Below are 23,961 nucleotides of genomic sequence, written 5' to 3' on the forward strand. Positions count from 1 at the left end.
AAAAAAAGAACTGATTTTAGTAGTGAAGTGAATAAAGTGATTTTACTGATTATATTTTTACTCTGTGCCATGGGTTATTTCTCTTTTTTGTTTGTTTGTTTGTTTGTTTTTTTGAGACAGAGTCTCTGTCGTCCAGGTTGGAGTGCAGTGGCGCGATCTCGGCTCACTGCAAGCTCCGCCTCCTGAGTTCATGCCATTCTCCTGCCTCAGCCTCCTTATTTTTTTATTTATTGTTGTTGTTGTTTTGTTTTTGTTTTTTTTTTTTTTTTTTTGAGAGAAATCTCACTCTTGTCCCCCAGGCTGGAGTGTAATGGTGCAATCTTGGCTCACTGCGACCTCTGCCTCCTGGGTTTAAACGATTCTCCTGCCTCAGCTTTCCAAGTAGCTGGGATTACAGGCACCTGCCACCACACCTGGCTAAGTTTTGTATTTTTAGTAGAGACGGGGTTTCCCCATGTTGGCCAGGCTGGTCTCGAACTCCTGACCTCAGGTGATCCACCCGCCTCGGCCTCCTAAAGTGCTAGGATTACAGGCATGAGCCACCGTGACTGGCCCTTTTTTTTTTTGAAACGGAGTCTCGCTCTGTCTCCCAGGCTGGAGTGCAGTGGCGCAACCTCGGCTCACTGCAACCTCCGCCTCCCAGATTCAAGAGATTCTCCTGCTTCAGCCTCCCGAGTAGCTTGGACTATAGGCGCGTGCCACCATGCTCGGCTAATTTTTTGTATTTTTGGTACAGACGGGATTTCTGTGTGTTAGCCAGGATGGTCTCGATCTCCTGACGTCAGGATCCACCTGCCTTGGCCTCCCAAAGTGCTGGCATTACAGGAGTGAGCCACCATGCCCAGCCTGGCCTTCTTTTTTTTTTTTTTTGAGATGGAGTTTCGCTCTTGTCTCCCAGGCTGGAGTGCAGTGGTGCGATATCGGCTCACTGCAACCTCCGCTTCCCGGATTCAGGCAATTCTCCTGCCTCAGCCTCCCGAGTAGCTGGAATTATAGGCTCCCGCCACCACACCCAGCTAATTTTTTGTATTTTTAGTAGAGATGGGGTTTCACTATGTTGGCCAAACTGGTCTCAAACTCCTGACTTCATGATCTTCCCGCCTTGGCCTCCCAAAGTGCTGAGATGACAGGTGTGAGCCACTGCGCCCGGCCTCCGCTGGTTATTTTCAAGTTTGATAGAAGTTGAGGATTTAAATATTTACTAAAGGGCTCAGGGTAACTATATTTGTTACGTAAAATTTAAGTTAATTTTTGATTATTGTGTGTAATTTGAATTAGCTCCTGTAATGGTGGGTTCAGAAAGTCTCATTTTATATCTTTGGTTTTTTGTTTTTTTGTTTTTCTGTTTTTTTTGAGACAGAGTTTCACTCTTGTTGCCCAGGCTGGAGTGCAATGGCACAATCTTGGCTCACTGCAACCTCCACCTCCCGGGTTCAAGGAAGTATCCTGTCTCAGCTTCCCAGGTAGCTGACATTACAGGTGCCCACCACCACGCCTGGCTAATTTTTTGTATTTTTCATGAAGTCGGGGTTTTACCATTTTGGCCTGGCTGGTCTTGAACTCCTGACCTCAGGTGATCCACCCACCTTGGCCTCCTGAAGTGCTGGGATTACAGACCTGAGCCACAGCGCCCAGCTTTGGTGGTGGTCTTATTGAAGGGGAAACACTTTTGAAATCAATAGGATGAAGGTTTTTTAAAAACAATGAAGTCTCAAATCATTAGATTTTAAAGTGGGGTCTGGAGGTGGGAGACAGCTTATTTTTGCTGTGTAACATTTAGTACTTAACCATACATAATTATCAATGCAAGTTTTTTGTCCTAGGTGCAAGATTATATTTATTTGAGAGTATCAGGTGAACAAGTTTACATTTAAAGGTGAGAATTGTGTTAAGCATCTGGTATTGTCATTATAGTTTTAGTAAAACCATCAAGTTATCTGGATAGAGTTTGAAACTAAGCTCTTTGGTGGACTGCTACTGTTTATTAAGTAGGTATCACATTTCTATAGCAAGACATAGTTGAGTTTTGTAAATCTACTTGTATTTTGAAGGATTGAAGTGTGAAAATTATTTTTCTTTGGGCAATCTTTCTGAATAGAGAGCGTGCATGAGCAAGTTTGCATTGCAATTAATAGGTGAAAATTACTGAGCACCTAAGTAACTAAAAAGGAGGTGATGAATTAGGTTACAGAATTAGTTTTGTCCACCCTTTACCTGTCTACTCCATTATTTGATTTTTGCCAGCATTCAGCATGCTTTTTCTGTAAAGGACCAGTAAATAGTAATTATTTTAGGCTTTGGGGCCAGGATGCAAAATTGAGGATATTATGTAGGTACTTCATATTAAAAGAAAGAAAAAATTTACAGTTTTTTAAAATTTCAGTCCAAAATGTCAATCTGTAAATTTTTTGTTGATAAAAATACAACAATATAAGATAGAACATTTTGTAATACAGGCCTACTAATGAGAAACGAGAATTTTATTTTTGTGAGGGTAGGGGAGATAACACTTAGCTGAATTGGGGTTCAGAGTTAGTGTTTTCTATAATCAAATCAATTGCTAATGTTTATCTGTAAAAACCATTCTTTCCGGGCTGTACAAAAACAGGCGATAGGCCAGATTTGACCATGGTCCATAGTTTCCCCACCCTTGATTTATTCTATAAAACTAGTAGAATTTGACTAACTGTTTTGTTTCATCAAAGGTTTTTTTTTTTTTGAGACAGAGTCTTGCTCTGTCGTCTAGGCTGGAGTGCCGTGGCGCAATTTCGGCTCCCTGCAGTCTTCGCCTCCCAAGTTCAAGCAATTCTGCCTCAGCCTCCTGAGTAGCTGGGATTACAGGTGTGTGGTACTACGCCCAGCTAATTTTTGTATTTTTAGTAGAGACAGGGTTTTACCATGTTGGCCTGGCTGGTCTCAAACTCCTGACCTCATGATCCGCCTGCCTTGGCCTCCCAAAGTGCTGGGATTACAGTCGTGAGCCACCGTGCCTGGCCATCAAAGCATTTTTAATATAGAAGGTCAGTTGAGTTGCTGCCTAGGATGCAACCTGATCTTAATTTACAAAGTAATTAAATTATTATAAAATAAGTTTGCATTCATAGATTAAAAAGTACACATTTATTTTATTATTATTATTATTTTTTGAGATGGAGTTTCGCTCTCGTTGCCCAGGCTGGAGTGCAATGGTGCAATCTTGGCTCACTGCCACTTCCACCTCCTGGGTTCAAGTGATTCTCCTGCCTCAGCCTCCCGAGTAGCTGGGATTACAGGCATGCGCCACCATGCCTGGCTAATTTTGTATTTTTAGGAGAGAGAGGGTTTCTCCATGTTGGTCAGGCTGGTCTCGAACTCCCGACCTCAGGTGATCTGCCCACCTCGGACTCCCAAAATGCTGGGATTACAGGTGTGAACCACCGCGTCCTGCTAAAAAGTACACATTTAAAATCTAAGTTCCATTTTCCCGTCATGTTTATTAATTTGTCCCATTGCAGGATATGTTTCTATTGTCTGCATGGGTAGAGATAATTTTAAAAGCTTGGTTAAGTAAAAACTGATTTTCTTAATTATTGCCCTTTAGGTTAAAAAAAAAAAAAGTCTTTGGGGAATTTTTAAGCAATCTGCCAGCCAAGAAACAAATTTAAGTCCCACCTAGTTTAGTTCCTACAGAAATGGGTAGGAATAGGCTAGGCATGGTGTTTCAGACCTGTAATTTCAGTATTTTGGGAGACTGAGTTGGGAGGATTGCTTGTGTAACATTTAGTACTTAACCATACATAATTATGAATGCAAGTTTTTTGTCCTAGGTGCAAGATTATATTTATTTGAGCATATCAAGTGAACAAGTTTACATTTAAAGGCGAGAGTTATAGGGTCAGCCCTGGCAACATGGCGAGGCCCTATATCTACAAAAAATTAAAACAATTAGCTGGGCGTGGTGGCTCATGACTGTAGTCCCAAATACTCAGGAGGCTGAGGCAGGAGGGTCACTTGAGCCCAGAAGTTCGAAGGTTGCTATGAATGTGCCGGTGCACTCTAGCCTGGGCAGTAGAGGGAGACTGTGTCTCAAAAAAAAAAAAAAAAAAAAAAGTATGGGAATCGTTTAATCATCTTGTTAGATGCCTGATCTTATTACTTATTAGGACTAGTTATTAAGAAATTAAAGCACAACTCGTTTGCTGTTGTCTTCAGCGTAGTTGGTGACTTTGGAAGGTGGCAGATTTGGCCCAGTGATTGTCGTCTTTTCTCAAAATGTTTTCAGAACTCCTTTTTTGCTATTACAACAACATAATATCCATTGTTGGAATAAGCATATCACTCCCTTTAAAGTCATACTCTCAGTTGTGATATTAATTCTGGTATATTTATTAAAGTCAGCTTGTGCTTTACTCTTTCTAGAGGTATTCAACTTGTATAGGCTAACACTGCCCCAACAAAGTAGAAATAATAGGTCACGAGAAGGGCATCTTTTATTGAATCCATCTTGCTAGATTTTGTGTAAGCTGTTTCTGAAGTCTCCCAAGAAAATTTTCTGAAATTTCTTGAATTTTTAAATATTCTCCTTTTCGATGACCTTTTGAGAATTATTTCCTACTTTAAATCTGACCTACAATAACATTACCTTTCTAAAGAACAGAAATACTTGGTGTTGGGGGAGGAGCGGCTTTTATATAGTTGCTTATAAGGTTTGTTTTGTTTTTTTCCTAAGGAAGGCTGGGTTGCTTTTGTGATCTTATCTGTTTCAAATGGTTAATATTCAATTCTGTTCACTTCTCCTGTATACAGCTTCATAAAGGTAGACGAGATGAACCTTAGAACGTACAGTCTTTTTCTGCAGACAGAATTTCTTAATCATTACATAAACATTATTCTGAAAAGTTTCCAGTAATTTCTTGGCCCTCCTCAATAGTAACTTTCAGTATTTATACTGAATAGCTCTTTGCAACTAGCCTAAAAGAGTCCTTTATTTTTGTTCTTTTTTCTCTCTTATCTGTGGAGATTGAAAATATATTGCCATCCTTCAGAAAGCACTTCTTACTATACTCTATTGGATGAAACTTTAATATTGAAGTTTTCAGTAACTCTAAAGGTAAAGAGAGCAGCTTTTTTTCCCTTAAGATCTTCGCTATGGAGGCTCTTCTCATTCACTTGAAATATAGATTGTATCAATTCTGCTGTAATATCAGTAGTTTACTATAATACATTTACATTAACGTTTCTCTACTGATAATTTTTACAGTAGTTGAATACAATAAATAGCTCTTTTTTGGCCAGACATGGTGGCTCACACCTTTAATCCTAGCAGTTTGGGAGACAGGGGTGGATAGATCACCTGAGGTCAGGAGTTCAAGACCAGCCTGACCAACATGGTGAAACCCTGTCTCTACTAAAAATGCAAAAATTAGCCGGGCGTGGTGGTGCACACCTGTAATCCCAGCTACGCGGGAGGCTGAGGCAGGAGAATTGCCTGAACCCAGGAGGTGGAGGTTGCAGTGAGCCGAGATCACGTCATTGTACTCCAGCCTGGGCAACAAGAGTGACACTCGCATCTCAAAAACAAAACAAAACAAACAACCAAAAAAAAAAAAAACACAAACAAGAAAAGCTCTTTTTGAGGAATGAGATCATTCGTAATTTTTGGTGTCTGCATTCAAGCATTATAAAGTAATAAATTGATGTGGAATACATGTGGCTTTTCAGGTCCTAAAGAGGAAGGGACTATGTGAGTATAAAGAGAAACATTTTTTCTAATTAAATTATATATGGGTATAGGTTTTTAGACTCTATCTCTAGAACATGTCATAGACCACCTTAAGAACTAAGATGAGGCTTGTTTTACAATCCATTCATTCTTTAATTGCTTTGAGAAGTTATACTTAAGTTTCTATTTTTTGGGAAATAGCTTTTTTCTCTTAAACTTGTCAAGTTAAAAGCTAATAGTTTTATTACGATTTGATGGATCATTCCCTAACTTCAAAATTTTTTCATGATGTCAACAACCATCTCTTTAATATGACATCATTGAGCTTTAGGCTTTGCTGATAATCTTTGAGGATACCTTATGAACTTCAAATATATTTTATAGAATATTTCTTTTTTTATGTGATGGTGCTAGTACATATTTGTTGTGTCGCTTAGTAGACGTATTAAGTGTTTCAGAATACACATAATTTATATTTGTTTGGCTTAATTCAACAGATACTTGAATACCTACCAAGTATAAGGCACTATGCCAGCACTGCATAGCTTTCCTTGAAGAAGAGCAATTACTGCCCTTCAGGAGTGTATAATCTAGTAGGAGAAATAAAATATTTACATGAGTTTTACATGTAGGAAACTGAATGAAAACTAAGTGTCAAAATAAATATAAACCCAGTACCATGGGTAAGGAGAAATCACTGGTTTGGGAATAATTGGGTAAAAGGTTTAATGAAAACAAGTTAGCGTTTTAGATGGGGCTTGAAGGCTTGTGTGCTGTATTATACACCGTCTCCATAGTATTCATTGTTATGGCTAATCATCCATAATTTATCTTACTAAAAATAATCAAAATCTGATTTCCATCTTGCCTGTTAGAGTGACAATAAAGTATAATTTGTTTCTTTTTTCCAGTTGAGAAGTGATTATTTTGTTTATCTCTTTCTTCCAGGAAAACATTTAAAGTTGATGATATGTTATCAAAAGTAGAGAAAATGAAAGGAGAGCAAGAATCTCATAGGTAAGATAACCTATCAGTTTACATTAAGTGATATACTTTAGGAAAGAGGAAAAATTACAGTGATCATTTTCCTAGTGATCACCTTGATATAAGGAGTTAGAAGGAATCTTAGAGGTCAGTCAGTTTGGTCCAAACTCACACACAAGTCAGAAATTAATTTCTGTAGCATTACTGGCAGGGAATACTTAAGCTGTGGCTTGAATACCTCCAGTGTAGGTGTATTTATTATTGTTTGTCTTTATTACCAGTTTCTTCCATTTTGAGCGAAACCTCTGACTTCAGCCGTTGGTCTTAACTCTACCACCTCATTTAAAGAGGGATACTCACATTTATAGTATATGTGCTAGGTACCGTGGCAGGGACTTCACAATATCACGTATCTTGTAAGTTATTCTCAAATATGAGAGGGGTTCTCTTTTTTCCATCTTTTTCTTCTCATTTAAATCTGTCAGGCAACATATTCATAACTTTTATTTCATATTTGAAATATGTTTCTCACGTAGTTTCAGAAACGTGAACATTTGGACAGAATCTACTTATTGTACGTTATCAGATATATACCTAGAACGAATCCCTAAATATTCTGACTAGTCTAATATCTGTCTACTCTAGATAGTATGCTTCTATTTATTTTTTGATATTTTTGATAGAAAATTGAATAGTCTAAAGAGAAACAGCAGCTTGGGTGGTGTTTGTTCATTCATTAACTACCTTTAGAGAGAATGCAGAACTAAAAATATTAGATTCTTGAAAAAATAGAGTTGGAAAATTTGTCACAATGCATTTTTCTTTTCCTTCTAGTTTTAAATCACAGCTTACGAATTTAGATAGGATATACACTTAATGATGCATCATTTATGCATCTCATTGTTTTCCCATTGTTCTGTTGACTGGTAAAAGACTTCCTTTTTTTCAGTTTGGCTTCCTTATATTTAAAGTTTGGCTTTGGAATTAAGTGATTTTTTTTACTTGGATTGTAAAATGATATTTTTTATTTTATATCCTGCAATCTTGTGGGGTTGAAGTATAATTTATATTTCCATGTCTAGGCAATCCTGACTTGTAAATAAACTGTGATAGTCCATTCTAGAAGCTGAGATCCTGAATTGTTACCTGTTATATCTGTTAATGCCCGGGGAGGACCCTATAAGATAGAACTGAGAATATTCCCAGTGCACACACATTTTTCTTTACTGGAATTTATATTCCAGATTCTTGTCTGGTCATCCACCCTAGACAGAGCTCTTGGGATCCTCAGGGCCTTTTTTACTTAAAATACAGACTGTAGTAAGATCCTGGTCTGACCTCCCTGCTGCTTTTCTCCTGCCCACATTAAAAGTTTGCCCTATAGTCATTTCAGGGTTCAAGTGAGAAGGAAGCATGAACCACCAACAAGAACACTTGACTCTTTTCTTCATCTTCCTCATCAAGGTTTACCTTCACTACTAAACCCTATTACTATCTCATTGTGACATTGGGTTTGAAATTACAGAGCTTCCCTAAGTAAGAGTGTGTGGGAGATACATACTGTGCAATTCTCTCTGAACAATTGTTTCCCCAGTAATTTTGTTCCTTTTCACCCGGTGGGTTCAATAGCAACTCAAAGATTAAAATCAGAGGGTTACATGAATTCCTGCTCGTAGTTTTGGAAGAGAATTTTTTCAGTCTTTAGGGTCTAGCTAGGACCAGTGAGTTGGCCATTTAAGCCTCTCAAGATTCTTATGAATGTCTCAGTATTGCTCCCAGAGGCACTAAAGATGAATTAAGAAAGTGTATCATTTTCAGTTTACTGCTAAGACCCTACATTATTAACTTTCTTTAATCTATTTCTTTTTTTTGAGATGGAGTCGTGCAGTGGTGCTATTTCAGCTCACTGCAACTGCCACCTCCTGGATTCAAGCAATTATCCTGCCTCAGCCTCCCAATTACCTAGGATTACAGGCGCCTGCCACCACACCCAGCCTTTTTCTTTTTTTTTTTTTTTTTTTTTTGAGACCAAGTCTCCTCCTTGCTGAGGCTGGAGTGCAGTGGCGCGATCTTGGCTCTACAGCCTCCACCTCCCGGGCTCAAGCGATTCACCTGTCTCAGCCTCCTGAATAGGTGGGAATACAGACGTGCACCACCACACCCAGCTAATTTTGTATTTTTAGTAGAAACAGAGTTTCACCATGTTGGCCAGGCTGGTCTTGAACTCCTGACCTCAAGTGATCCACCTGCCTTGGCCTCCCGAAGTGCTGGGATTACAGGTGTGAGCCACCAAGCCTGGCCAATTTTTGTATTTATTTATTTATTTATTTTGAAATGGAGGTTTGCTCTTGTTGAGCAGGCTGGAGTGCAATGGCGTGATCTCCGTTCACTGCAGCCTCTGCCTCCCGCGTTCTCCTGCCTCAGTCTCCCAAGTAGCAGGGATTACAGGTGCCCGCCATCACACCCAGCTAATTTTTTCTTGAACTCCTGACCTCAGGTGATCTGCCCCACCTCAGCCTCCCAAAGTGCTGGAATTACAGGTGTGAGTCACTGCGCCCAGCCTCCTTTAATCTATTTCTTATTTCAAATTAAGGTAATCTTATTTTTCTCCTAAACCTATCACACAGGGTTGTAAGAAGGACCCTAAACACCAGTATATGATGCCAGCAGTATAAATATTTGCTTCTAAAATCTATTGTCAAAGATAACACAGGCCGGGCATAGTGGCTCACACCTATAATCCCAGCATTTTGGTGGCTGAGGTGGGTGGATCACTTGAGGCTAGGAATTTGAGACTGCCCTGGCCAACAGGGGAAAACCCTTTCTCTACAAAAAACACAAAATTCAGCCAGGCGAGGTGGTGTACACCTGTAATTCCAGCTACTTGGGTGACTGAGGCAGGAGAGTCCCTTGGACCCGGGAGGCAGAGGTTGCAGTGAGCTAAGATTGTGCTACTGCACTCCAGCCTGGGCAAGATGTGACTCTGTCTCAAAAAAAGAAAAAAGATGATAAATCTTTGTTGTTCCATAACATTAGTTAGTAGAAGTTAATATCTTAAGTCATACACAAAAGTATCTCTCCTCCATTTATATTCTTTTTTTTTTTTTTTTTTTTTTTTGAGACGGAGTCTCGCTCTGTTACCCAGACTGGAGTGCAGTGACGCGATCTCGGCTCACTGCAGGCTCTGCCCCCCGGGGTTCATGCCATTCTCCTGCCTCAGCCTCCCGAGTAGCTGGGACTACAGGCGCCCACCACCTTGCCCGGCTAATTTTTTGTATTTTTAGTAGAGACGGGGTTTCACCGTGTTAGCCAGGATGGTCTCGATCTCCTGACCTCGTGATCCACCCATCTCGGCCTCCCAAAGTGCTGGGATTACAGGTGTAAGCCACCGTGCCCAGCCTTTTTTTTTTTTTTTTTTGAGACAGAGTCTCACACTGTTGCTCAGGCTGGAGTATAGTGGTGCGATCTTGGCTTACTGCAACCTCCATCCCCCAGGTTCAAGAGATTCTCCTGCCGCAGCCTCCCTAGTAGCTGGGATTACATGCATGCCCTACCACGTCTGACTAATTTTTGTATTTTTAGTAGAGACAGGGTTTCACCATGTTGGCCAGGCTGGTGTCAAACTCCTGACCTCAAGTGATCCTTCCACCTTGGCCTCTCAAAGTGTTGCAATTACAGGTGTGAGCCACTGTGCCCAGCCTTCTTTTTCTAAGAGACAGGGTCTTGCTCTGTTGCCCAGGCTGGAGCACAAGTGGCTGCTCACTGCAGCCCCTAACTCCTGGCCTCAAACCATCCTCCTATCTTAGCCTCTTGAATAGCTGGGACTACAGGTGCATACCACCATGCCTGGCTAATTTTTAAATTTTCATAGAGGCAGGTTCTTGCTATGTTGCCCAGGCTGGTCTCAAACTTCTGGCCTCAAGTGATCCTTTCAGATTGGCTTCCCAAAGTTCTGGGATTACAGGTGTGAGCCACCACGCCTGGCCTTTATTTTCTTTACAGAAGGTCTGATATGATGCCTTACATCCTTTCCAGCTCTTGTTTCTGGTACTCCAGTTTTGAATTTTTCATGGATTTTGACCAGGCACTAAGGCTGATTAGAATAAGTCTCTTGCCTTTGTGTGGTTGTATATGCTAGCAGGATTCTAGGGATTCTTATGCTGTCCTACCAGTTTTGGAATTATCTTTTTTTTGTTGCTGTTTTTTTGAGATGGAATGTAGCTTTGTCGCTCAGGCTGGAGTGCAGTAGCATGATCTCGGCTTACTGCAACCTCCTCTTCCCGGGTTCAAGCAGTTTTCATGCCTCAGCCTCCTGAGTAGCTGGGATTACAGGCATCCGCCACCACGCCCCGCTACTTTTTGTATTTTTAGTAGAGACAGGGTTTTACCATGTTGGTCAGGCTGGTCTTGAACTCCTGACCTCAAGTGATCCGCCTTCCGTGGCCTCCCGAAGTGCTGGGATTACAGGCGTGTGCCACCGTGCCTGTCCCCAATGTTGGAATTCTCTGGTAACAACTCTTGAGTGCTGAGTGCATCTCCATGGACTAAAATGCATCATGAAAAGATTTTTAAATCTGAGTTGCTTCCAAGTGTTTACCAGGGCCAAACGAAGCAAAATGTCACTTCTCTCTTGCCCTTATTCCTCTTCTATTCCTGGTCTTCTGTTAGTAGCTGGAGAAAAATCCCCTCAAAGGATACCCGAATTAGAACTTTTATTAGGGCTATTTTCAAGCATATATTTTTATTTTTTGAGACAAAATCTTGCTCTGTCACCCAGGCAGGAATACAGTGGCATGATCTTGGCTCACTGCAACCTCCGCCTCCCAGATTCAAGCAGTTCTCGAGCCTCAGCCTCCCCAGTAGCTGGGATTACAGGCACCTGCCACCACACCTGGCTAATTTTTTTTTTTTTTTTTTTTTTTTTTTCCAGTAGAGACAGGGTTTCACCTATTGGCCAGGCTGGTCTCAAACTCCTGACCTCAGGTGATGCACCTGCCTCGACCTCCCAAATTGCTGGGATTACAGGTGTGAGCCACCATGCCTGGCCTTATTTTTATTTTTTGAGACAAGGTCTTGCTTTGTCACCGAGGCTGGAGTATAGTGGCACAATGATAGGTCACTGATGGATTGAACTCGTGGACTAAAGGGATCCTCCTGCCTCAGCCTCCTGAGTAGCTGGGACTACGGGCATGTACTGTCGCACCTCACTAATTTTTTGAATTTTTGTAGAGTCAGGGTCTCTCCATCTTGCCCAGGCCAGTTTTGAACTCCTATCCTCAAGTGATCCTCCCACCTCGACATCCTGAAGTGCTGAGATTACAGGAATGAGCCCCCATGCCCAGCCTCAATTTTTTTTTTTTTTTTTTTTTGAGACTGAGTCTCGCCCTGTTGCTAGGCTGGAGTGCAGTGGCACGATCTCAGCTCACTGCAACCTCTAACTCCTTGGTTCAAGCAGTTCTCCTGCCTCAGCCTCCCGAGTAGCTGGGATTATAGGCACGCGGTACCACGCCCAGCTAATTTTTGTATTTTTAGTAGAGAAGGGGTTTCACCATGTTGGCCAGGATGGTCTCGATCTCCTGACCTTGTGATCCACCCACCTCAGCCTCCCAAAGTGCTGGGATTACAGGTGTGAGCCACCGTGCCCAGCTCATTTTTATTTTTAGTAGGTTGATAAATCAATGTGCCTTTTTTGACTATGTATTTATTTATTTATTTTTGAGACGGAGTCTTGCTTTGTTGCCCAGGCAAGAGTGCAGTGGTGCCATCTTGGCTCACTGCAACCTCCGCCTCCTGAGTTCAAGCTGTTCTCCTGCCTCAGCCTCCTGAGTAGTTGGGATTATAGGCACACACCACCACACCCGGTTAATTTTTGTATTTTTGGTAGAGACGGGGTTTCGCCATGTTGGTCAGGCTGGTCTCGAACTCCTGACCTCGTGTTCTGCCCACCTCAGCCTCCCAAAGTGCTGGGATTACAGGCGTGAGCCACCGCGCCCAGCCCCTTTTGTACTTTTTGTAGAGATGAGGTTTCACCATATTGCCCAGTGTGACCTCGAACTACTGTGTGATCTGCCCACTTTGTCCTCCTAAAGTGTTAGGATTACAGGCGTGAGCCACTGCATCCGACGTATTAAATTATTTTTAAGAGAACTATTGTATTAATGATTTTTTCCTACTTTTCTATTTTGTACATTTAGCTGCATTTTAAAATCTTTAGGCTGGCCAGGCATGGTGACTCACGCCTGTATCCCAGCCCTTTGGGAGGTCAAGGCAGGCGGTTCACTTGAGGTGAAGAGTTCGAGAGCAGCTTGACCACCGTGGTGAAACCCCATCTCTACTAAAAATACAAAAAATTAGGCCAGGTGCAGTGGCTCACGCCTGTAATCCCAGCACTGTGGGAGGTCAAGGCAGGCGGATCATGAGGTCAAGAGATTGAGAGTATCCTGGCCAACATGGTTAAACCCTGTCTCTAGTAAAAATACAAAAATTAGCTGGGTGTGGTGGCACGTGCCTGTATTTCTAGCTACTCGGGAGGCTGAGGCAGGAGAATTGCTTAAACCTGGGAGGCGGAGGTTGCAGTGAGCCGAGATTACACCGCTGCACTCCAGCCTGGCTACGGAGTGAAACTCTTGTCTCAAAAATAAATAAATAAATAAAAAATTAGCTGGGCATGGCGGTGTACACCTGTAATTTCATCTACTCGGGAGGCTGAGGCAGGAGAATTGCTTGAACCCAGGAGGCGGAGGTTGCAGTGAGCAGATATCGCACCACTGCACTCCAGCCTGGGTGACAGAGGGAGACTCCGTCTCAAAATAAATAAATAAATAAAATCTGTAGACTACCTCTTAGGTTGGTTGTGTGTTTTTCCCACCATTAATAAGATCTGATGTTTTCCCTTTCTTTTTTTTTTAATACATTTTGCCTTGACTATAAGCTTTGAAGTTGTTTTCAAATTGTCATCTTTTCAGTCTTGAGTTTTTGTTCTTTTTTCAGAACCTGGCTATACATTTCTTTTTGCATACTTACTCTTGAAGGTGCCTCATCAGTTGCCGCTTGAGCGTATCTGATTCTTAAAAATTTGAATATTCAAGAACAAATTGTAAAAATATTCCTTGTATAATTTTTGGTTTTGTAGTAATTCCTTTGTTTTCTTCACAGTACTTCTGCAGAGTGATCCATTTATAATTAATAGACACACACACATCATCCACTATTCAGCTTTATCTTCTCATTACAAAGTGCGTCTAACCCCTATATTTTGAGATCCTGGATTTCAGAATATTGGACTTGATGTAGACACGAGTTTCTCAGCTTTACATATCATAGGATAAAATGTATATGACAAAAGTTGAATAGCTAACATCTAACTATAGAAACCAAGTAGATCATCAGACTTGTCCTATTTTGAGGTAATACTGCCATGCCCTTAAAATGAACCCTTATTCCTGCCGCTAGCAGATTCATGTATATAAATTAAAGGCACTAATCTTGGTCTCCTCTTGTCATAAAAACTACTTCCTCTGTGGGATCTGGCTGTTCTTAAAATGGGAGGCTCTTCCTTGAATTAGATTTCAAAGTGTTAGTCTCTTATGAATTAGCTTAGCATCATTTTCTGTAGACTGTATCAGAACTGTCAGATGTTTGTGCTTGGAATGCTGAAATTTGCATCTCAAAATTTCAAATTCTCTACCTGATTTCTTGTTATCATGTGTCTTACTTCCTGAGAAGATACAGGGAGCACATCACATAGATGAACTAAGTTTCTTATATCTTATTCTGGTCATCTAAACTAGATTTTTTTGTGGCCTAAAACCAAATAGTCCTGACCAACCTTACATGTTTCTTTTCCTCCCGTTCATCTGGTCCAGCCTAATCAATTAAGATGTGGACAAAGTAGCTGCAAGAGAGGGGAGAGAGAAGGGAGAGAAAACTTTGCCCTTTTCCTTGGAACAAACTACCTATGGGAGGGATCCTTGGTACACTTTATTCTAGGTACATATCAGAGTGTTTACTTTTTTTTTTTTGAGACGGCGTCTCGCTCTGTTGCCCAGGTTGGAGTGCAGTGACGCAATCTCGGCTCACTGCAACCTCCGCCTCCCAGGTTTAAGCGATTCTCCTGCCTCAGCCTCCTGAGTAGCTGGGATTACAGATGCCTGCCACCACGGCCAGCTAATTTTTGTGTTTTTAGTAGAGACAAGGTTTCACCACGTTAGTCAGGCTGGTCTCGAACTCCTGACCTTGTGATCTGCCCGCTTCGGCCTCCCAAAGTGCTGGGATTACAGGCGTGAACCACTGTGCCCAGCCAGAGTGTTTACTTTTAGGTGAGGAAGGGGAAATCATGCATAGCAAGTCACATTCCCAATGTCACCTTTATTTATTATTTATTTATTTATTTTTGAGACTTGCTCTGTCACCTAGGCTGGAGTGCAGTGGTGTGATCTTGGCTCACTGCAATGTCCGCCTCCCAGGTTCAAGCTATTCTTCTGCTTCAGCCTCCTGCGTAACCGGGATTACACGCAGGTGTCACCACGCCCAGCTAATTTTTTGTATTTTTAGTAGAGACAAGGTTTCACCATGTTGGCCAGGCTGGTCTCCAACTCCTGACCTCAAGTGGTTCCCCCTGCCTCCTTCCCAAAGTGCTGGGATTATAGGTGTGAAGTCACCGTGCCTGGCCCCAATGTTCCTTTTAAAATTGGTTAATTGAAATTTAGAATTCTTTCTTAAAGTCTGGGTATGGTGGCTCACACCTGTAATCCTAGCACGTTGGAAGGCCGAGGCAGGTGGATTTCCTGAGCTCAGGAGTTTGAGACCAGCCTGGGCAATACGACGAAACCGCTCTCCACTAAAAAATACAAAAAATTAACTGGGCATGGCAGCATGTGTCTGACTCCCAGCTATTCAGGAGGCTGAGACAGGAGAATGGCTTGAACCCTGGGAGGCAGAAGTTACAGTGAGCTGAGATCACGCCATTGAACTCCAGCCTGGGTGACAGAGCGAGACTCCAGCTCAAAAAAAAAAAAAAATTCTTTCTCACAACGAAACACTAGTATAATAATGGCTGGTTGGCTGGGCACAGTACTCATACCTGTAATCTCAGCACTGGGAGGCCGAGGCGGGTGGATCACCTGAGGTCAGGAGTTCTAGAACAGCCTGGTCAACGTGGTGAAACCTCATCTCTACCAAAAATAGGAAAATTAACCTGGCATGGTGGCGGGCACCTGTAATCCCTGCTACCCAGAGACTGAGGCAGGAGAATCACTTGAACCCAGGTGGGAGGTTGCGGTGAGCTGAGATCATGCCACTGCACTCCAGCCTGGGCTACAGTGACACTCCATCTCAAAGAAAAAACAAAACAAAGCTGGTTATACAGGCTATCCTATGTAAGGTATAATGTACCATTTAAATTGTCTCAAATCACCTGTGGTGAAAGATCATTTTGTTTATTTGTTAATTTTCAGTGTGTTGTTAGTAGTATTCTCAATTTCTTGAGTTGTTATAGAATGGTAAGATTTTTCCTAATGACCTCAGTTTGTAGACAACATTTTAAGTAACACTGATTTAAAATATTCTCTGGGGTAAATAAATGTAAGATCTTTCTGGCATTTCAGAGTTGGAGCTTACCCTCACACTTCTCAGAAAAATAATGTAAATAATACTAATAGTACTGCAATGTAATGGGCCATCATTCCTGACCTTTAAATTTGTATTACTCTAGGAGGACATTATCTTATGAAAAAAATTTGTTGGGTCACTTTCTGTAAGACACTGCTAGGTGCTAGGGACACTAATAAAATGATGTATATGGAAAAATAGTGGTAAATAAGAGTGCTTGTAAAGGGATAAAGTGGTCATTTAGCTCTTGATTGATTGGGTTTAGGGTCTTTGTAGAAGAGAGAGAATTTTGCTGGATACTTTATTACTTTCTGCAAGCCTGACTGGGCACAGTGGCTCATGCCTATAATCGCAGCACTTGGGGAGGCTGAGGTGGGATGATCACTTGTGCCCAGGAGTTCATTACCAGCCTGGGCAACATAGCGAGACCCTGTCTCTAAAAGAAAAAAAAAATAATAGAATTAAAACCTTAAACAGGCCAGTCGCAATGGCTCACACCTGTAATCCCAGCACTTTGGGAGGCTGAGGCAGGTGGATCTCTTGATCTCAGGAGTTTGAGACCAGCCTGGGCAACATGGCAAAACCCTGACTCCACAAACATGCAAAAATTAGCCAGGCGTGATGGTGCATGCCTGTAGTCTCAGCTACTCTTGGAGGCTGAGGTGGGAGGATCGTTTGAGCCTGGAAGTTGGAGGTTGCAGTGAGCCTAGATTGTGCCACTGTACACCAGTCTGGGTGACACAACGAGACCCTGTCTGAAAGCAAAAAACAAAATCTTAAGCCTCACACTGTGAGACAAAATATCCTCATTTTATAGATAACAGACCACAGCGAATAAGTGGCACCAGAATTCAAACTTGGATTTTCTGACTCTCTAAATTCGATTCTATTTTCGTATGTAAGGCTTTCGTAGAACAAGAAATGAGAACCATTTCAGCAGTTAGACAAAAGATTTGGTAGTTGGGGTCTCAGTAGATGTGGAGAAAGGAATGATAGATAAAAAGATTCTTATGAAAGTTAATCTGGACTTAGTATGTAGGTTTAATTGAAGCAACAAAGTAGGATAGATTTGTTGTGACTGGTGGATTATCTTCTAATGTGAGAATTGTAGAATATTCCTCTTTCACTTATGTTTTGGGTTTTAGCTAATTCTGCTATGTAAGGTAGTATTTATGGAACTTTTCCTAGGATAATGCTGTCTTTTTAGTAAAATAGCATGTAGAAATTATCTGATTTATGTAAAAATGTTTATAATATATGAGTTGCTTATACAGAATACGTTTTTAAGACTCCTATTGTACACGATTTTTTGTTTGTTTGTTTGTTTGAGACAGTCTCGCTCTGTCGCCCAGGCTGGAGTGCAGTGGCACAATCTTGGCTCACTGCAGCCTCCACCTCCTGGGTTCAAGTGATTCTCCTGCCTCAGCCTCCTGAGTAGCTGGGACTACAGGCGCATGCCACAACGCCTGGCTAATTTTGTATTTTTAGTAGAGATTGGGTTTCACGGTGTTAGCCGGGATGGTTCTTGATCTCCTGACCTCGTGATCCACCCGCTTCATCTCCCATCCCACCTTATCTCCTGTCCCGCCTCATCTCCCGTCCCGCCTCATCTCCCAAAGTGCTAGGATTACAGGCATGAGCCACCATGCCCAGCTGATACTTAAGTTGTGTTGGTGGTTCTTAGGGGTTTTTTTGTCTTTTTGTGTTTTGTTTTTTGTTTTTTGAGACGGAGTCTCACTCTGTCGCCCATGCTGGAGTGCAGTGGCGGGATCTTGGTCACTGCCACCTCCGCCCTCCGAGTTCAAGTGATTCCTCCGCCCTTTGAGTTCAAGCGATTCTCCTGCCTCAGCCTCCCGAGTAGCTGAGATTACAGGTGCCTGCCACCGCGCCCGGCATTTTTCTTTTGTATTTTTAGTAGAGACGGGGTTTCACCATCTTGGCCAGGCTGGTCTTGAACTCCTGATCTCATGATCCACCCGCCTCGGCCTCCCAAAGTGCTGGGATTACAGGCGTGAGCCACCGCGCCCGGCCATTCTTAGTTTTTAACTTTATATTTTTGCTTTCTCCCATCCAAGTACCGACCCTGCTTAGCTTTCGAGATTTGGTGCGTTCAGGGTGATATGGCCATAGGCACCGGCCCTATGTTTTCTAACTCTGCTTGGACCCTTATAGTTCTACTCTTCGTAATAATTTTGTCCTCTACTGATAGCATACTTTTTTGTTGTTTGTTTTTTGTTTTTTGTTTTTTTGAGGCGGAGTCTTGCTCTGTTGCCCAGGCTGGAATGCAGTGATGCAGTCTCGGCTCACTGCAACCTCTGCCTCCTGGGCTCAAGTGATTCTCCTGCCTCAGCCTCTCGAGTAGCTGGGACTACAGGCACACGCCACCGTGCCTGGCTAATATTTGTATTTTTAGTAGAGATTGGGTTTCACCGTGTTAGCCAGGATGGTCTCCATCTTCTGATCTCTTGATCCTCCTGTCTTGGCCTCCCAAAATGCTGGGATTACAGTTGTGAGCCACTGCACCCAGCCCCTAGCATACTTTCTGTACTACTGTTCTAGAAATGCCCTTCAAAATGCCAACTCTGTAGGTGTTTTTTTTTTTGAGACGGAGTCTCCCCCTGTCGCCCAGGCTGGAGCGCAATGGCTCAATCTCGGCTCACTGTAACCTCTGCCTCCTAGGTTCAAGCGATTCTCCTGCCTCAGCCTCCTGAGTAGCTGAGACTACAGCCATGTGCCACCATATCCAGCTAATTTTTGTATTTTTAGTAGAGACGGGGTTTCACCATATTGGCCAGGCTGGTCTCGAACTCCTGACCTGGTGATCCACTGCGCCCGGCCCACACTGTAGTTTTTTTAGCAGACAGTTTCATGGCCTACTTCACTAAGTAGATGGAGATATCCCCCCATCTTCCATGGAAATGTCTTTCTTTCCTGCATCTTATTTCTCTATCTTAGAAAAAGAGGAATCCAGTCGGGCTCGGTGGCTCACACCTATAATCCCAGCTACTTGGGAGGCTGAGGCAGGAGAATCGCTTGAACTCAGGAGGCGGAGGTTGCAGTGAGCCAAGATTGCGCCATTGCACTCCAACCTGGGTGAGAAGAGCGAAACTTCATCTCAAAAAAAAGAAAAAGAGGAGTCCTGGTCAAATTTACAGGGCTGACCTCTTCATAATATGTCCTTATTTCCAGTCATTACTTGCTCCTTAGTACTCTTTTGCCACAATGTCTTTCTGTAACTGTTCCCATCTGACTATAAAAATGCCTAGATTGTCACCATCATTTAAAAATATATATATATATATATATATATGCCCTTTACTAGTCCTTAGTGCCCAGCAACTATTTCATTAGTAAATGCCTTATGTGAGGGATCAGTACTACTTTCCTTTGCCCACCATCTGCTCTGTATAGCCCTCCATAATCTGATGTCTGTACATGTCACACTATGGAAACTATGCTCAGGAAAGTTATGAATGTCTCCTGATAAACAACTGTGTTCTGTTTTGCAGTTTAAAGGTACTTCAAAAGCTTATTGATGCTTCTGTTTATTTTATCCCATCCTTATAGTTTTTTTCTATTGTTAATAGATGTTTGTGAAAATAGAAGGAGCACTAGTTCTAGTTCATGCTTGCTTTTGCTTTTCCGTAGCTTCTAAAACTAACAGTGAAAATGATATATTGAAACCGTAAATTATAGCTCTATACCAGATTTGTAATTGTGTATTTCATTGCTATTTGAAGTATAAAGTAATGGTTCTGTATCATTTATTGGGAAGGTTGAATTTCCATAGCTTCAAAATATTCAAATTTTTTTGCATGGATGTAGCTACCCTTTTCAAAATTTCCTTTGGATGAAGTCATTGACTAAAGCGTCATTAAAACAAAACAAAAAATTCCAAAAACCCTCCAAAATTCCTTTTTAAAGATAGGACGGCATACTTGCTGTCATTTTATAGGTAGAACACTAAAACACAGTAAATTACCTGGCCTCCAACTTGGTAGTCTGATTTTTTCTGCCTTGCTCTGGTGTTTTTGTGGTTTTGTTCTTACTTTTTGTGAGTTGTGAGGGGTTTTTTGTTGTTTATTTTTTGTTAGGTGTGTAGACACACTTTTGGATGTCATATTTAACAGGGAAAGCAGAGTCATGGGCCTGAATAACAATTGAGTACAAATATTTATAAATTAGTTGAAGTAACTTTGATTTCAATGTTATACTTTAAAGTCTAGGTTATTTTACTACTGAGCATTAAAATGATAAAATATTTCCTTTTTTTTTTTTTTTTTAGCTTGTCAGCTCATTTGCAGCTTACGTTTACTGGTCTCTTCCACAAAAATGGTATGTACTTAAAAGTAAATAAAGTGGCATTTTAATAGCAAGATACCTTTATGAATGTAAAAAAAGTGGGGCTTCTGAGTGTAAATTTATAAAATTATGTTTAATGGAAAAGATGTTGATTCTGATGTTTTTGAGCTTTAAGGTATGAAGGCTAATGATGAAATTTGTTTTTGGTGGGGCGGTGGGGCAGAGTCTTGCTCTGTCGTCCAGGCTGGAGTGCAATGTTGTGATCTTGGCTCACTGCAGCCTCCGCCTCCCGAGTTCAAGCAATTCTCCTGCCTCAGCCTCCTGAATAGCTGGGATTACAGGCATGCGCCCCATGCCTGGCTAATTTTTTGTATTTTTAGTAGAGACAGGGTCTCACCATGCTGGCCAGGCTGGTCTTGAACTCCTGACCTCATGATCCACCCGCCTTGGCCTCCCAAGGGGGCGTGAGCCACCACGCCTGGCTAATGGTGAAGATTTTAACAAATTGTCTTAGAACTTCAATAGGTAAAGAATCTCCTCGGTAGAACCTTTTATGCATAAACATTTTGAATTAATATACTGTGTCATGTTTTTAAAAAACACAGTAAAACAACTGAAATAACCACTATTACCAATGGCATATATTAATATTTTAGATATTATTCAAAGGAAATTATAGAGTATATTACTCCAGTAAAAGCTCAAAGCATGCTGGAAAGAATTAGAGGTGTTTCAAAAATGGAAAAATACGGCCGGGCGCAGTGGCTCACGCCTGTAATCCCAACATTTTGGGAGGCTGAGGCGGGTGTATCGTGAGGTCAGGAGTTAAGGACCAGCCCGGCCAATATGGTGAAACCCCATCTCTACTAAAAATATAAACATTAGCCAGGCATGGTGGTGGGTGCCTGTAGTCCCAGTTACTTGGGAGACTTAGGCAGAAGAATCGCTTGAACCTGAGAGTTGGAGGTTGCAGTGAGCTGAGATTGCGTTACTGCACTCCAGCCTGGGCGACAGAGCGAGACTCCATCTCAAAAAAAAAAAAAAAGGGAAAATTACTTATCAGCTTATCCATCGTAATTTTGTGTATATGGCATATCTTATTATTATGCAATGGAATAAAACCATTATTAGAAACATGCCAGGTTGGTTGTCTTGGTATCGTTTATTAAGAAACAAAGATTGAAAATGAGTCCTGGTGGGCCGGGCATGGTGGCTCACGCCTGTAATGCCAGCACTTTGGGAGGCCGAGGCGGGTGGATCACAAGGTCAGGAGATCGAGACCATCCTGGCTAACATGGTGAAACCCCGTCTCTACTAAAATACAAAAAAAACTAGCTGGGCGTGGTGGTACACACCTGTAGTCCCAGCTACTTGGGAGGCTGAGGCAGGGGAATGGCTTGAACCCCGGGAGTTGGAGGTTGCAGTGAGCCAAGATCATCCCACTGCACTCCAACCTGGTGACAGTGAGACTCTGTCTTTAAAAAAAAAAAAAAAAAAGAAAGAAAGAAAATGAGGCCTGGCCTGGTGGCTCATGTCTGTAATCTCAGCATTTTGGGAGGCTGAGGTGGGAAGATGACTTGAAGCCAGGAGTTCAAGACCAGCCTGGGCAACACAGACCCCATCTCTACAAAAATTAGCCAGATATGGTGGTATGTCCTGTAGTTCTAGGTACTTGGAAGTCCAAGATGGCAGGATGGTGTAAGCTCAGGAATTCAAGGTTACAGTGAGCTATGATTGCACAACTCTACTCCAGGCTGGGCAACAGAGTGAGACCCTGTCTCCAAAAAATCCCAAATTATTAGACTGGGCATGGTGGCTCACAGCTATAATGTCAACACCTTGGGAGGCTGAGATGGAAGAATTGCTTGAGGCTTGCCTGGGCAACATAGGGAGAACCTATCTGTGGGCAACATAGGGAGAACCTATCTGTAAGAAGTAAAAAAAGATTAACTGGGCACAGTGGCACATGCCTGTAGTTCCAGCTATTCTGCAGTCTCAGCTACTCAGGAGGCTGAGGTGGGAGGATTGCTTGAGTCTTAGAGGTTGAGGCTGCAGTGAGCCAAGATCACACCACTGTACTCCAGCCTGAGTGACAGAGTGAGACACTGTCTAAAAAAGACAAAAAGACAACCTTGCCAGTTGGCCAATTGTCAAAATGCTCTAATATAACCATTTTTTAATGACTCTTTGGGGGTTGGTTGTTTGTTTAGATGGGGTCTTGCTCGTGTCACCCAGGCTGGAGTGCAGTGGTATGATCAACTTCTGGGCTGAAGTGATCCTCCTGCCTCAGCCTCCTGAGTAGCTGGAACTACAGGCGTCCCCACGATGCCTGGCTAATTAAAAAAATTTTTTTTTGTTAAGATGGAATCTCACTACATTTCCCAGGCTGGTCTCAAACTCCTGGTCTCAAGTGATCCTCTCACCTCATTCTCCCAAAGTGCTGGGATTACTGGTGTGAGCCACTGAGACTGGCCCCAGTCAGGGTTTTTATGTAAGAAATTTGAAATCTCGTATTTGTATTAGTAGCTAATGTAACTTCTAGTTTTTACCTTAGATCTGGTCTATTTTTTATATAGAAGTAACCTGGGTAGCATTACGGTTTTTGTTTTCCTTAAATTATTTGTAATGGTCTGCTTAGAGTCCTTATTTCTAGTCATCGTATTTTGTTTTCTGTGGTACTTCTGACGTGTCTAGACTTTAATTCCTCAGAAGCTTATAATTTGAATTTTATACATTCATTAGCCCTTTGTTCTCAGGGACCTGTGTAGAACACATAGTTTATCCATCACTGAAATTTTTGGAAAGTAGTCATATTAAGCTTTTTTCCTATCTACATGACAAAATATATAAAGTTCAACAATCGCTCAGATTTACTTTGTTTTTATTTTTCTTGATATTGAAGTAAAAGAGATAGTGAACTCTGTTGATACCTCTGTTTCCAGAAAATAATTCCTCTGTCACCCAGGCTGGAGTGTAGTGGTTTGATCTCAGATCACTGCAGCCTCTGCCTCCAGGTTCAAGTGATTCTCATGCCTCAGCCTCCCAAGTATCTGGGATTACAGGCGGGTGCCACCACACTAGCTAATTTTTTTTTCTTTTTCTGAGATGGAGTTTCGCTCTTGTTGCCCAGGCTGGAGTGCAATGGCGCAATCTCGCCTCACTACAACCTCTACCTCCTGGGTTCAAGCAATTCTCTTGCCTCAGCCTCCAGAGTAGCTGGTATTACAGGCATGCGCCACCATGCCCCGCTAATTTTTTGTATTTTTAGTAGAGATGGGGTTTCTCCATGTTGGTCAGGTTGGTCTCTTGAACTCCCGATCTCAGGTGATTTGCCCGCCTCGGCCTCCCAAAGTGCTGGGATTTCA

General features: G+C 42.1%; 1 protein-coding gene across 1 annotated transcript in view; it reads left to right on the forward strand.

The window, feature by feature from the left end:
- LOC103889600 (polycomb protein SUZ12-like) overlaps window positions 1-23,961 on the forward strand; it is a 53,781-nt gene that overhangs the window by 3,664 nt on the left and 26,156 nt on the right. Inside the window, exons 5-7 of the mRNA XM_063718631.1 lie at window positions 1,824-1,876; window positions 6,650-6,718; window positions 20,580-20,629. The gene's annotated coding sequence lies outside the window, so the exon portion shown is untranslated. The remainder of the gene's footprint in view (window positions 1-1,823; window positions 1,877-6,649; window positions 6,719-20,579; window positions 20,630-23,961) is intronic.

Source organism: Pongo abelii, chromosome 19, assembly GCF_028885655.2.
Source record: "Pongo abelii isolate AG06213 chromosome 19, NHGRI_mPonAbe1-v2.0_pri, whole genome shotgun sequence".
NCBI lineage: Eukaryota > Metazoa > Chordata > Mammalia > Primates > Hominidae > Pongo > Pongo abelii.